Source organism: Dendrobates tinctorius, unplaced genomic scaffold (assembly GCF_039654945.1).
Source record: "Dendrobates tinctorius isolate UK_male_01 unplaced genomic scaffold, ASM3965494v1 ptg000163l, whole genome shotgun sequence".
NCBI classification, from domain to species: Eukaryota; Metazoa; Chordata; class Amphibia; order Anura; family Dendrobatidae; genus Dendrobates; species Dendrobates tinctorius.
In genome coordinates, this window is record NW_027361830.1 from 8338502 (window position 1) to 8353744 (window position 15243).

A 15243-nucleotide genomic window follows, 5' to 3' on the forward strand; every position below is an offset into this window, starting at 1 on the left:
GACAGACCTTGTTCTTTTACCAGTAGCTTCTCCTACCCAACAATCCCGGCCGTATATTTGTGGACAATCCGTGTCCCTCCTGTTTCTTCCTTTCACTGCAGCACTCGCCCTGGTCTTAGACCCCAGATCCTGCTTAGGGATGATCTTACTAGCTGTTGCCCGTCAACACCATCCTCAGATTGGGGCCCATTCAGCTTTATCCCTACAGCCTCAATCCTGTTACTGCTCACAATTCCTGTGAAAAATGAGGATGAATGAACTCATGGAGATCAACATCCAACACTGCGGAGACACCATCACATGTTTCTCAACGCAGTGATGCTAGAGCATTGCCCCCATTGAAGGAAACCACCTATGCCAAAACATGGTATCCATCCACAGACAGCTGTTTCTGGGTATTGCCCCTCATCAGTGTGGAGTAGGAAACTGGCTAGTCATTGCTTGCGTTGAGAAACATGTGATGGTATCTCCGCGGCTCTTGATTTACATGTTTTTGCATATTTCCCATAAGGGATGGGGGCAATGCTCTAGCATCACTGCGTTGAGAAACGTGATGGTGTCTCCGCAGTGTTGGATGTTGATCTCCATGAGTTCATTCATCCTCATTTTTCACAGTCTTTTACTAGGCATTGCTCCTACTAGCCAGTTTCCTACACACTGATGAGGGGCAATACCCCAAAACAGCTGTCTGTGGATGGATACCATGTTTTGGCATAGGTGGTTTCCTTGATTGGAGACTGCCCTTCCCGTGGTTGTCCTTCCCGGTGAAAGACCTGGCTAGTCATTGCTTGCGTTGAGAAACGTGATGGTGTCTCCGCGACTCTTGATTTACATGCTCACACATCCTATCCTGGCCATGGGCAAGCTGCCAGGACTTTTCACAGAACTAGGAAGTACCCTGACTAAAAAGTACTCTGCTCTGTGCGACCCCTCCAAACAGGTTAACCCCTCTGCTGCCTGTATCCTTCTCTATTCTACACTATACTCTATCACTAATGTGCCCTCTCTATCCTAGCCCCACTACGGTTCTATTCTACCCTTTGTCCTATTCTATCCCTAATTCTACAAACAATACATTCACATTACATGACAGAGTCCTGAAGAGAGGAGGCACGTGAGGTTCCCCATCACCTATTTACACTCCTCCCTCCTAGAATATGGTCGTCCCTGACCTTGACGGAACCTGTAAATTTAACTGTTAGAAATTTTTTTTTTTTTTTTGTTGTTAAAACATATGCAATTAAGACAATCTTTATAATGTGGGTCAACCGTGACCCCAGCTCCACTCGGTTGGAGCCCTGGAACAAAGAGTCCAAGTTCTTTTAAATCTTGTCCAACTTACCCCGTTTCCACAGCTCCTGGGACTCGGACACTTACGGTGTCACACAACAATTCAGGTCCATGGGCCAATCCTTTCCTGCTCCGGGTAGCTAAACACAGGAAGTTACTTTAAACACATGGCCCAATGGTCCACTTAGCAACAGTCCTCTTAGTCCTGACCCGGCTCGCTCTTTGGGTCCTCCTGCACAAGTTCTCCCCCTCCCTCCTTTTAGTGGATTATGGGACCCAAACACAAGTGGGTTGCTTTATCAAGGAACAGTTCAAAGTTAAGACAGGTAAAATGCAAGGTTAAAATAACAGTCCTTAAAACAACCACACACGCAGTTTATATTGATTAACCCTTTCAGAGTTTCAGTCCCGAAATCTAGCAGGGGATGCGCAACGGGCGCAAAAAAACTTGGATGAAGATTAGGGGGAAAAACCAAACAACTTTTTTTGCCTGATTACCAGCCGGCACTCAGTCCTGATGCCATCCTGGGCTTCCAGCCCAACTAGAAACGCAGAACAGTCTCATCACTTTTTTTTTTTCAGATGCAACCAGCACAACATTTTTTTTTTTTTGCAAATAAGGCCACATTAATCTACGCAGGGCCGCTGGTGGTGTGAACACTTTTGACCTGGCTTCTGAGTTTGGGCTCCCTCTGGTGGTTGCTGCTGGTAATGGAGCTGGTCTAGCTGACAGAAGTCAATCACCTGAGCAGGATGATTGGAGGTCAGGTGTTACAGACTGGGGAGATTTAAGTGAACAACCGTCCCTCAGCTCTTGCCGGTGATTTGGTTTGCTTCCTGAACATATTTTGAAGTCTGCTTGTCTCCTGCTCCGTCCTGCATCTTTCAGATAAGTTATTTGTCGTCTTGAATCTTTTTTTTGCATTGGATCCATTTTTGCTTGTCTCAGATTTTTGCTTAGCTGGTGTGAGTTCAGCCTGGTTCCCTGTTTGGGCCTGTGCTGGACCCTGTTCCATATGCCACAGCGTATGTTAGTCTTTTTAGTAACCAGTTCACACCAGAGTTCTGATTTAGTGGGGGAGAGGTCGTGTGGCCTCAGTATTTTTGTATATCAGACGTGTTGGATTTTTCTTAGGTTTTTTGCGTGATTGCAGAGAGTATCCTTTCCTGTCCTGTTCTATCTAGACAGTTTGGGCCCCATCATTTGCTTACTCTATTCTCTGCCTGTGTTTTGTGCTTCATCTTGTCTCACTGGCAATATATGTTCGGGGGATATCTATTCCTTTGGGGTTCTACTCCGGGGCAGTTTAGCTTTCCCATTTCTCTATTTAGGCTTAGTTATTTCTGTGGTTGTGCCGAGGCGTCTAGGGCATCGTAGGTACGTCCCACTGCTAATTCTAGTTGTGTTGTCAGTTTAGGGGTCTGCAATCTGCTAAGCTACCAACCTCTCTGGTTATCTGGTTGCCTAGTCTATTCCCCCGTTATCCTCCTCGGTTACCTAATCATAACACGCTGGGTAGCATAGTGGGCTGCATTTGGGCCCTGCACAACAATGTAGGTGTGGGCCGAAGACCCACTGGAGTAGGACTCTCCACTATCCCTTCTGCTCCTCGTTTCCTCCAGTGGCATACACAGGGTGCTCGAAGCCTCCGGCTCCCATGATTCAATCGCGGGCCCTGTATCTACTGTCCCCTGGCTGGTCGCAGGGGCTGCGACCGTCGTTGTCGACTGCACATCATATCGGGCTGCACATGCCCGTCGCTCCTCTGGACTGGAGACCATCTTGACGCCCACCATATATGGCCCTTGAGGTCCCTGTTCCTTAACGAAAGTCACTTGGTACCACTCTTGTATGGGACTGTCACTTCAAATAGACCCGGCATTTACATAGACCTTTTCTTGAGTCTCAGGTTCATAGATAAACCCATATACCTGGGTGGGATGAAAATACTTGATGTAACCGTGGGTTACCCAGCCTGACATGGCTCCCCCGCCGGGGCATTGCAGCTCTCACAATTCGGTATTCTCGCCACTTTTTCTCCTCTGACTCTCTTAATCCACAGAGCCTCCTCAGTAGTGTGCACCCAGGGTCCTTCCAGGTACACGTCGCTGGTGGAGGCAGAGACCGGAGCAGGCTGCAGGGCCGAGGAAGGCGATGTAGCAGGAGAGTGACGGCGCCGAGGAAGGTGGTGAAGCCGAGGAAGGTGGCAAGGCAAGAGTTGGTATGGTGACTGGGATGGGCACAGATTCTCCACTCGCCGACACTGTGTCCAATGACAATCCTCTCACGCAGCTGTGTGAGCTGGGAATGACAGTTGCAACAACTCCTCGCAATACGGCCTCCAGTGTCTTTCGGGCCTCTTGCAGTTCCTATGGTCTCACGATGCTCAGGCTCTTGGCAAACTCCTCCCGCCGTCCGAAGGGTAACCATTTCTCTAATTCCTTCAGCGGCCAGCTTCCAGGACGCAAGCCCATCTCCACCTAGGCCACAGACCGCTCCCAGTCCTGGCATCTTATACCTCTTCGGAAGGACATGCTGCTTCTTAGCATCGCATCAGGTAATGGCGCCTCTCCCTCAGACACGCTGGCTGGTCCTTCTGGGTTCCACCTGTTTGTGGATGGAGTCACTTCTGGCTGCTCCACCCAATGCTACATATTATGCTGTAAGGATCTGGGCCTTTTCTTCTGCCGCACCCATCTTGGGCGGGCACCTGTCACAATGGGTCGTGGCCACATCTCAGACCACTGTCTGCCATCTTCGCACCTTCTCAGGATGCCGATGAAGGGCAGCACCGCCCTCTGTTTTCGCACCACTGACCACTGTCTTCTTGTGAGTGTTTGACGCCAGCTTAAAGTCACTATCTGCTGCCATATTTAACTCTCACAGCTGTCATTTCTAGGGTTTCTTCGCTCTTTACACATAAGGTATCGGCATCCTGCCGACTATGCCAATTCTGTAAGGCAGCCATATGGATGGGGCTTATTGCCTGCAGCCCTTCTCTACAAGGTGTGAATTGGGACTGCTGCTGTGTCTATTTTATTATGTGAAAATATGAAAGTGGTTAGTGTTCGTTTGGCAGAGCAAACCCCTCTTATATCCGGGCTCACCCACCTGTAGGCACAATGTCTGCAAACTAAAAATACTCCTTCTGGAAGTCTGGGAGAACACAAATGTGACCACAGGGGTCTGTATACATTGGTATAAATTTAAAAAGTCCCAACATAGCTTTATGGGCACACCAAGTATTATTCATTTGTTTTCCGTTTATTCCAAATGTACATTTACCCCTTTCTTTCCTTACTATTTTACCAAATAGATGTTTTACAGCCTTCAACACCATCTTGGCACATTCTCATTAATCTGGGTTCGATCATGAGTGTATATTTGGAAGCAATTATGGTCCTTACCACAGGTATTTGCTCCAGTGTGTTGAAGACTGAACCACAATCCATCGTTGTGAATGTCGTCTGAATGAGGGTTCCTAGTCCTCCTCTTGGTGACCACATTTCCAACTTCTGAATCATACTCCCACCACCACATTTGTACCTTAGGCTTTGTTATTTTAACCTGCAACCAGAGATTAGTGGCCCATCTGATTATAGCCAATGAGGTAGATATATTGTAAGGCAGCCAGGGTGGTAGTCGTGGCAACTGGCTTTACTGTTCCCACACCCTGGCGCCTCACAGATTAAGCAACAAGTTGTCTTTGCTGTGTGTGTGACAAAACACGGTCACTGCCAGATTCTCCTCCAGTTCCATCACAGCAGCTTCACAGAACTCAGAGTCACAAGTCTTTTTAAACACAACTTTACTGGGCAACGGCATCTTCATCTCATAGGCAGCATATTTCATACAAAGTGTCCCATCCTGTGCTTTCCTGTCATTCGGACAGACCTTGTTCTTTTACCAGTAGCTTCTCTTACCCGACAATCCCGGACGTATCTTTGTGGACAATCCGTGTCCTTCTTGTTTCTTCCTGTCACCAGCTCTTTATCAGCCCCCTCTTCTGGCTCCAGTGGGAAGAGGTGCCAGGAACGCTTTCACTGCGGCTCCCACCCTGGTCTTAGAGCCCAGATCCTGCTTAGGGATGATCTTTCTAGTTGATGCCTGTCGACACTGTCTGCATCTTGGGGCCCCTTCAGCTTTATCCCCACAGCCTCAATCCTGTCACTGCTCACATGTCCTGGCCATGGACTAGCCGCCCTGGCTTCTCACAGAACCAGGAAGTACTGTGACTAAAAAGTACTCTGTACTGCCCCTCCCATCAGGTTAACCCCTGTGCTGCCTGTGTCCTCTGTTCTACACTATACTATATCATTAATGCGTCCCCCTCTATCCTAGCCCCACTACGGTTATATACTACCCTATATCCTATTCCATCCCTAATTCTACAAACGGTATATTCACATTACCTGACATAACAGTATATAAACATTAATAAACCATGAAGTGCCGCATATGACCTTGCGAACTGAGTCCTGAAGAGAAGTCACGTGAGGTTCCCGGCCACCTCCTTATAATATCATGGGGCACATCTTTTCAACTTAGATTGAGTCCAGGTCTCGTGTATGCAGTGTGGTGTTAATACCTTCCATGGCTCCAGAGGTAAGGCTAAGTACGGCATAGTCCTTGCAGATACTGGGCTGTGTGTACAGATCCAACAGTATTTTGTTTTTTGTCATTCCATGTCCTTTATAAGAGCATGATGTCGAATAAGTTTGTTGTCCCAGTCAATATTTAACCCCTTCATGACCCAGCCTATTTTGACCTTAATGACCTGGCCATTTTTTGCAATTCTGACCAATGTCCCTTTATGAGGTAATAACTCAGGAACGCTTCAACGCATCCTAGCAATTCCGAGATTGTTTTTTCGTGACATATTGGGCTTCATGATAGTGGTAAATTTAGGTCGATAATTTTTGCATTTATTTGTGAAAAAAATGGAAATTTGGCGAAAATTTTGCAATTTTCAAGTTTTGAATTTTTATTCTGTTAAACCAGAGAGTTATGTGACACAAAATAGTTAATAAATAACATTTCCCACATGTCTACTTTACATCAGCACAATTTTGGAAACAACATTTTTTTTCGTTAGGAAGTTATAAGGGTTAAAAGTTGACCAGCAATTTCTCATTTTTACAACAAAATTTACAAAACCATTTTTTTTAGGGACCACCTCACATTTGAAGTCACTTTGAGGGGTCTATATGGCAGAAAATACCCAAAAGTGTCACCATTCTAAAAACTGCACCCCTCAAGCTACTCAAAACTACATTCAAGAAGATTATTAACCCTTCAGGTGCTTCACAGGAACTAAAGCAACATGAAATGAAAAAATGGACATTTTAATTTTTCCAACCAAAATTTTCTTTTAGCATCAGTTTTTTCATTTTCACATGGGTAACAGGATAAAATGTATCCTAAAATTTGTTGGGCAATTTCTCCTGAGTACACCGATACCTCATATGTGGTCATAAACCACTGTTTGGGCGCACGGCAGGGCTCAGAAGGCAAGGAGTGCCATTTTACTTTTTGAATGTAAAACATGCTGGAATATTTAGCGGTTGCCATGTCGCGTTTGGAGAGTCGCTGTGTGCCTAAACATTGGAGCTCCCCCACAAGTGACCCCATTTTGGAAACTAGACCCTCCAAGGAACTTATCTAGATGCATAGTATGCACTTTGAACCCCCAGGTGCTTCACAAATTGATCTGTAAAAAAAAAAAGTACTTTTTTTTTCACAAATTTTATTTAGCCTCAGTTTTTTCATTTTCACATGGGCAACAGGATAAAATGGATCCTAAAATTTGTTGGGCAATTTCTCCTGAATACATCGATACCTCATATGTTGTCATAAACCACTGTTTGGGCGCACGACAGGGTCCGTAAGTGAAGGAGCGCTATTTGACTTTTTGAATGGAAAATTAGCTCCAATCGTTATCGGACACCATGTCGCGTTTGGAGAGCCCCTGTGTGCCTAAACATTGGAGCTCCCCCACAAGTGACCCCATTTTGGAAACTAGACCCCCGAAGGAACTTATCTAGATGTGTGGTGAGCACTTTGAACCCCCAAGTGCTTCACAGAAGTTTATAACGCAGAGCAGTGAAAATAAAAAATAATTTTTTTTTGCTCAAAAATGATTTTTTAGCCCGCTATTTTTTATTTTCACAAGGCTAACAGGAGAAATTGAACCACAAAAGTTGTTGTGCAATTTGTCCTGAGTACACTGATACCCCATATATGGGGGGGAACCACTGTTTGGGAGCACAGGAGAGCTCAGAAGGCAAGGAGCGCCATTTTGGAATGCAGACTTTGATGGAATGTTCTGCGGGCGTCATGTTGCGTTTGCAGAGCCCCTGTGTGTCTAAACAGTAGAAACCCCCACAAGTGACCCCATTTTGGAAACTAGAACCCCCAAGGAGCTCATCTAGATGTGTAGTGAGCACTCTGAATCCCCAAGTGCTTCACAGAAGTTTATAAATGCAGAGCCATGAAAATAAAAAAATATTTTTTTTTCCTCAAAAATGATTTTTTAGCCCGCTATTTTTTATTTTCCCAAGGGTAACAGGATAAATTGGACCCCAAAAGTTGTTGTCCAGTTTGTCCTGAGTACACTGGTACCCCATATGTGGGGGGAAACCACTGTCTGAGCGCATGGCATGGCTCAGAAGGGAAGGAGCGTCATTTGACTTTTTGAATGGAAAATTAGCTCCAATTGTTAGCGGACACCATGTCGTGTTTGCAGAGCCCCTGTGTGCGTAAACTTTGGAGCTCCCCCACAAATGACCCCATTTTGTAAACTAGACCCCCTAAGGAACTTATCTAGATGCATAGTGAGCACTTTGAACCCCCAGGTGCTACACAGAAGTTTATAACGCAGAGCCGTTGAAATAAAAATATTTTTTTTCCCTCAAAAAATAAATTTTTAGCCTGCTATTTTTTATTTTCACAAAGGTAACAGGATAAATTGGACCCCAAAAGTTGTTGTCCAGCTTGTCCTGAGTACGCTGGTACCACATATGTGGGGGGGACCACTGTTTGGGCACACGTTGCGGCTCAGAAGGGAAGTAGTGACGTTTTGAAATGCCGACTTGATGGAATGGTCTGTGGGCGTCATGTTACATTTGCAGAGCCCCTGATGTACCTAAGCAGTACAAACCCCCCTCAAATGACCCCATTTTGGAAACTAGATCACCCAAGGAACTAATATAGATGTGTGGTGAGCACTTTGAACCCCCAAGTGCTTCACAGAAGTTTATAATGCAGAGCTGTGAAAATAAAAAAATTATTTTTTTTCCTCAAAAAATGATTTTTAGTCCACTATTTTTTAATTTCACAAGGGTAACAGGATAAATTGGACCATAAAAGTTGTTGTCCAGTTTGTCCTGAGTACGCTGGTACCCCATATATGGGGGGGACCACTGTTTGGGCACACGTTGGGGCTCGGAAGGGAAGTAGTGACGCTTTGAAATGAAGACTTGATGGAATGGTCTGTGGGCGTCATGTTACATTTGCAGAGCCCCTGATGTACCTAAACAGTGGAAACCCCCCACAAGTGACCCCATTTTGGAAACTAGACCCCCCAAGGAACTTATCTAGATGTGTGGTGAGCACGTTGAACCCCCAAGTGCTTCACAGAAGTTTATAACGCAGAACCGTGAAAATAAAAAATCTTTTTTTTCCACTAAAATAATTACGTTAGCCCCCATTTTTTTTATTTTCCCAAGGGTAACAGGAGAAATTAGACCCCCAAAGTTGTTGTGCAATTTTTCCTGAGTACGCTGATACCCCATAAGTGGGGGTACACCACTGTTTGGGCACACGTCGGGGCTCGAAATGGAGGGAGCACCGTTTGACTTTTTGAACGCAAAATTGGCTGGAACAAATGGTGGCTCTATGTCGCGTTTGGAGACCCCCTGACATGCCTAAACAGTGGAAACCCCTCAATTCTATTTCCAACCCTAACCCCAACACACCCCTAACCACAGCCCTAACCCCAACACACCCCTAACCCTAATCCCAACCCTAATCATAACCCTAACCACAACCCTAATCCCAACACACCCCTAACGAAATCCCAACGCTAACCCTAACCACAAGTCCGACCGTAATCCCCAAGTCCGACCGTAATCCCCAAGTCCGACCGTAATCCCCAAGTCCGACCGTAATCCCCAAGTCCGACCGTAATCCCCAAGTCCGACCGTAATCCCCAAGTCCGACCGTAATCCCCAAGTCCGACCGTAATCCCCAAGTCCGACCGTAATCCCCAAGTCCGACCGTAATCCCCAAGTCCGACCGTAATCCCCAAGTCCGACCGTAATCCCCAAGTCCGACCGTAATCCCCAAGTCCGACCGTAATCCCCAAGTCCGACCGTAATCCCCAAGTCCGACCGTAATCCCCAAGTCCGACCGTAATCCCCAAGTCCGACCGTAATCCCCAAGTCCGACCGTAATCCCCAAGTCCGACCGTAGTCCCCAAGTCCGACCGTAGTCCCCAAGTCCGACCGTAGTCCCCAAGTCCGACCGTAGTCCCCAAGTCCGACCGTAGTCCCCAAGTCCGACCGTAGTCCCCAAGTCCGACCGTAGTCCCCAAGTCCGACCGTAGTCCCCAAGTCCGACCGTAGTCCCCAAGTCCGACCGTAGTCCCCAAGTCCGACCGTAGTCCCCAAGTCCGACCGTAGTCCCCAAGTCCGACCCTGGACCTAACCCGAATGAAAAAAAAAAAAAAAAAATTTATTATTTGTCCCTACCTTTGGGGGTGATAAGGGGGGCGGTGATTTACTTTTTTTTCTATTTTGATCACTATGAAAGTTTATCATAGTGATCAAAATAAATGAATGAATCTGCAGCGTTGCAGATTCGATTCGGCGCACAGCGCATGCGCCCGCCATCTTGCAAGATGGCGGCGCCCATGACGCTGGACACCGGGACGGATAGCGGGAGGTCGGAGGCACAAAGGAAGGTGAAAGTGGGTGATCGGAGGGGTGATCGGAGGGGTGATCGGAGGGGTGATCGGAGGGGTGATCGGAGGGCTGGGGGGGCGGAGGGATGGCGGGGGGGCAGATTATGACGGCGGCTGCCGATCGGTGCCGTCAGACGTGGCGGCAGCCGATCGGTGCCGTCAGTCGGTGTGGGGGGGGTCGGGTCTCGGTGTCCAGCCATGTCCGATGCTATTTCAGCATCGGCCATGGCTGGATTGTAATATTTCACCATTTTTCATTGGTGAAATATTACAATCGCTCTGATTGGCAGTTTCACTTTTAACAGCCAATCAGAGCGATCGTAGGCACGTGGGGGCTAAGCCACACCCCCAGGTGTTAACTCTGAAGGGTCCTTTGTGTGCGCGGGTCGGGTGACCTTTCAGTGACCCCGGTCACCCGACCCGCAGGGGGGCTATTTATAGCATGACGCCTACATAGGCGTCATAGGTCGTTTGGGCACTGCTTTTCATGACGCCTACGTAGGCGTCATAGGTCGTGAAGGGGTTAAAAGTTTATCCAGTGTCTCTGTAGGATGCAATAATCCTGCTGCTCCCAGCACGGTGATTAGTAGAACAGTCATTCTGCCGTTGAAGTGACCTTGTTGCAGTGACTGACGTGGATCCAGGTGGGCTTTTCCTCAAGTTTCACTGAGGTGGATGTGGTCAGCTGGACTTGGAACGGGCCATCAAACCGTAGACCTAGGCTCCTCGTGTGTCTGCGTTTGACCATCCAATCACCTGGATTCAGCTGATGCACGTCTGCACTTTCATTAGGATCTGGAATGGATGAGAACACATGTTTATGCGCCACATTATGTCTTTTCTGCAAGACCTGGACATAGGCTGTCATAGAACTGTGTTGCATTTATAGCACCTGTGGGAAGTACAGACCAGTCTTTGGGGCACTACCAAACAGGACTTCAAAAGGAGTCAAGCCTTTCTTTCTATTTGGAGTGTGTCTGATTGAAAAGAATTCCCTCATCAAAGCACAAGGCAAAACGTGCAAAACTGGGTCAGTATGATTCACAGTTCTCTCCTCCTTTCCATCATTCTCATTCATCAATGGTAAATCTCTCTTTATAGATATTATTGGCTATTTGCAATAGGTAGGCACGTGTCACTTTATATACAACTTTTTGTTTTTTATTCATCATGTTTACCTACCCTTGCCATGATTTACATCCATACATTGGATATCTATAAGCACTTAGCACTTTATAATCACGATCACAATTTGTATGTCAAATCTATATTGGAGAGATTTTTTCCTTTGAGTATCATATAATTATTTTGGATAAGCTGACTGACTTTTGAGCGTCATTTTTGATTAGCTTATTTGAGTTTGGACTGTACCACCACAGGTTTTATCAAGCTATATATACTTATTTATTTTACTTACCTGTTGCTGGACAATACTATACAGTGATTTTTCACAATCCCAAATTTTAACCCACCTCCTGTGCATTTTTTATTTTATGTTTTCGTTTGTGTATCTTATGTTTTGTTGGGTTGTTTTTTCCCTCTCTCCTCCTCTCCCCCCCACACTTTTTTTGTCATTGTGCAATTATTTGTGAAATAATTTAAAAAGATTTGAATTATTTACATTGCATACGTTGTGTGTCGTTATAGGTTTTCATTCCATTGAGGTTACACAACGATCCTAATATTGGTTTTAGGGTTTTTTTTTTTTTCATTGACTGAAAAGAGTGCAAGAGACAAGCACTCTACCCAGTTCTTTCCTGTGTCTGCCATGGCCTTTTGAATTTTTATTTTGTGTCCCATTTAGCCTTTCCACTTTCCCACTACTTTGTGGATAATATAATGTATGAAATGCTTGCTGTATTCCCAGGGCCTGCATAATTTCCTTCATTATTTCTCCAGTGAAGTGTGTACCCCTATCACTTTCTATGGTTTCTGGGACACCGCATCTGCAGATCAGTTCTTTCATCAGTTGTCTGCAGTCATTTTAGCATTTGCGCATTTTACCGGATACGATTCTGACCAACCAGAGAAGAGATCTACACATACCAGGACATATTCATCCACTCCTACCTTGGGTAGCTGTATGTAGTCAATCTGCAGTCTGACACGGGTAGAGAGGCGCTGGTGTCGCTTTCTTAGGGACTTTTATTTTTCTATCTGATTGGGTTGTGCAGAGATGAGGCAGGACAGCACGAGTTTCGCGGCTGCGTAACTGAAACCAGGAGCGATCCAGAAGGCATTTACCATGGCACACATGTGACTTTTTGAGGTGTGAGTGGGGCTAAGTGTTGCTTGCGCCATCACTTGAGAACAAGGACAATTTATCCCTATTCTCCCATACTCCACTTGAGTTCAGCTCGGCTCCCATTCTCCCCCAGTGTTCCTTCTCTGAGGGGGAAGCCTGTTGGAGGGATTCAGGACATCTAGGCTCACTGTGGCTGGAATTCACTGGCTCCCCACCTCCGTCCTCTGTTCCCTAGGCCACCTTGCTCCTATTTTAGCAGCCTTGTCCGCCCTTCTGTTGCCCTCTATCTCCACCTTCTATGTGTGCGTTCACCTTGATTATGCCAACCCGGACTGGTAACATACATGCCTCCATTAATTGTTTCACTAGCTCTGCATTTTTAATGGGCTTACTAGCTGATGTAAGAAAAGCTCTGCTTTTCCACATAGGGCCATAATCATGTGATATTCCTCATCCATAATTTGAATCTGTGTAAATGTTAGCAACTTTACCTGCAGCAGCTCTACACGCCTCAGTGAGTGCCTTCAACTCTGCCTCCAGCGCTGACATGTGAGGAGGGAGTGGTTCAGCTAGGGTTAAATCATTTGAGGATACTACTGCATATCCAGTTTAGAATTTCCCATCCTGGTGGTATCTGGAGCCATCTAAAAAAAAAAAAAACAGGTTTATCATGAACATGTGCAAACCCCACTGTCTCCTGTCTCATCAGTTCTACGCAGTCATGTCGGAGTACGCTTTCTCACTTGTTAATACTGTCACCAATTCCCCCTTTTCTGAATCCTCAGGCAGACTGGTGGCTGGACTCAGAATTTTACAGCTTTTGAGGGTGACACATTCAGGAATTAGTAGAGCACATTCAAGTGTGACCTGTCTGGCCATAGACAGGTGTTCATTCCTCCTTGTTGGAGGACCATCCAACAGTACTGTCTCTCTTCATAAGTGAAGGCAAAAAAATATGGACAGTCAGGGTGGAGGGGTACAGAGAAAAGTGAAACATTTGGAGGTGGCTGGGATCTGTGACAGTAAGGTATGTCAGTGGATGTGAGGAGGAAGCTTGTAATAAAGCATTTACTGCGGTTGGTTTTCTAAATAGATCAGTTTGAAGGCAGTTATGCACATCCCTCTTCACCTTGACATCCAAAAATTTAATGGCATCCCTATGGTGATGGTATGTCAGATGTATATTGATATTGTTAGAATCTAAAGTATTTATGAACTTATGTAGTGATTCCAAGGAATCCTGCCAGACAAAAAAAGATGTCGTCAGTATAGCACGCCCAAAAGGGGACGCGCTCCATTGATGACAGCCGGTCTGACAAAAGAGGTCTCTCTCCCACAGCCCCAGGAACAAGTTGGCATAGGAGGGTGCAAAAGAATCACACATAGCTGTTCCCTGGAGCTGTAGGTAGAAGGACCCCTTAAAAACAAAAAATTATGCGTTAAAGTAAATTGCAAAAGATCAATAATAAATTTAATTAAGGCGGATGGTAGTGAAGAATGCTGTAAAAAGAAATTAACTGCTGATATTCCGTCAGTATGACGAATACTAGTATATATATTCAATGTCACAAGTGACTAAAATTGAATTGGAATCAATATACATGCCATCCACTTTTTTGAGAAAGTCACTGGTGTCTTAGGTATAAGAGGGAAGTGACATAACTAGGGGTTGCAGAATCGAGTCCACATTTATTAACATTTTCCAAAATAATTACTGCAACCAGATATTATTGGTCTCCCAGGTGGAACTTCCATATCTTTGTGGACTTTTGGCAATAAAGGGTGTGAATAGTAGGAACCTAAAATGCCAATAAAAGTTCATCAGAAATGACATCATTATCCCTGGCATTCCGAAGAATAGCATTCAATTCCGTTTGGTATTTAATGAGGGGATTAAATGTCAATTTTTTATTACATTCCGAATTGCCCAATTGACGGAATGTCTCTGTCTTATACATTTTCTTAGGCCAAACTTCTATATTCCCACCCTTATCTGCAGGATTAAAAATCACATCCTGCAACCCTTGAAGACTTTTAAGACCAATTTTCTCCTCATGGCTCAAATTATACTCACCAGGGATACGAGGAATCTTTTCAAATTCTTTACTTACAGTTTTAACAAAAACATCAATTGTTGGACAGGTAGATAGCGGAGGAAATTTAGTGGTGCGTTTCTTAAAGGTAGAAGGGATCTTGCCTCCAATAGGGGTATTGTGTTCGATAGCCAGCTGTTCCGTCTCTGTTGGGAAAGATTTTAAAAGGTCTGCATCATGAAAAAAACGTTTAAACAGTTTACTCGCAAAAAGGTGTAACTCCTTAATTGCAGTGAAGCTGTCAAAATGGGAAGTTGGACAAAACATGAATCCTTTATTTAACCCCTTCCTGACATCAGACGTACTATCCCCTCCATGGGACCCGTGCCCATGATTATCACAGCTGACACCCGACACAATGTGTCAGGGGCGGTCACAGACCGCCCCCGACACGTTAACCCCTTGCACACCGTGATCAAACATGATCGCGGTGTACCGGGGGTTAAAGGGAAGCATCGGCAGGGAGGGGGCTCCCTCCGTGCTTCCCTGAGCCCCCCATGGCAGCGCAATGTGCAGCGCTGCTGCGGGGGGCTCCTTTCCTGCAGACCCCCGAATCCAAGATGGCGACTGGGGCCTGCAGGAAGCTGGCTTCCTCAGTGCCTGCAAAGCGCAGGCATGAGGAAGCCTTCGGCACTGCCTGTGACAGATTGCT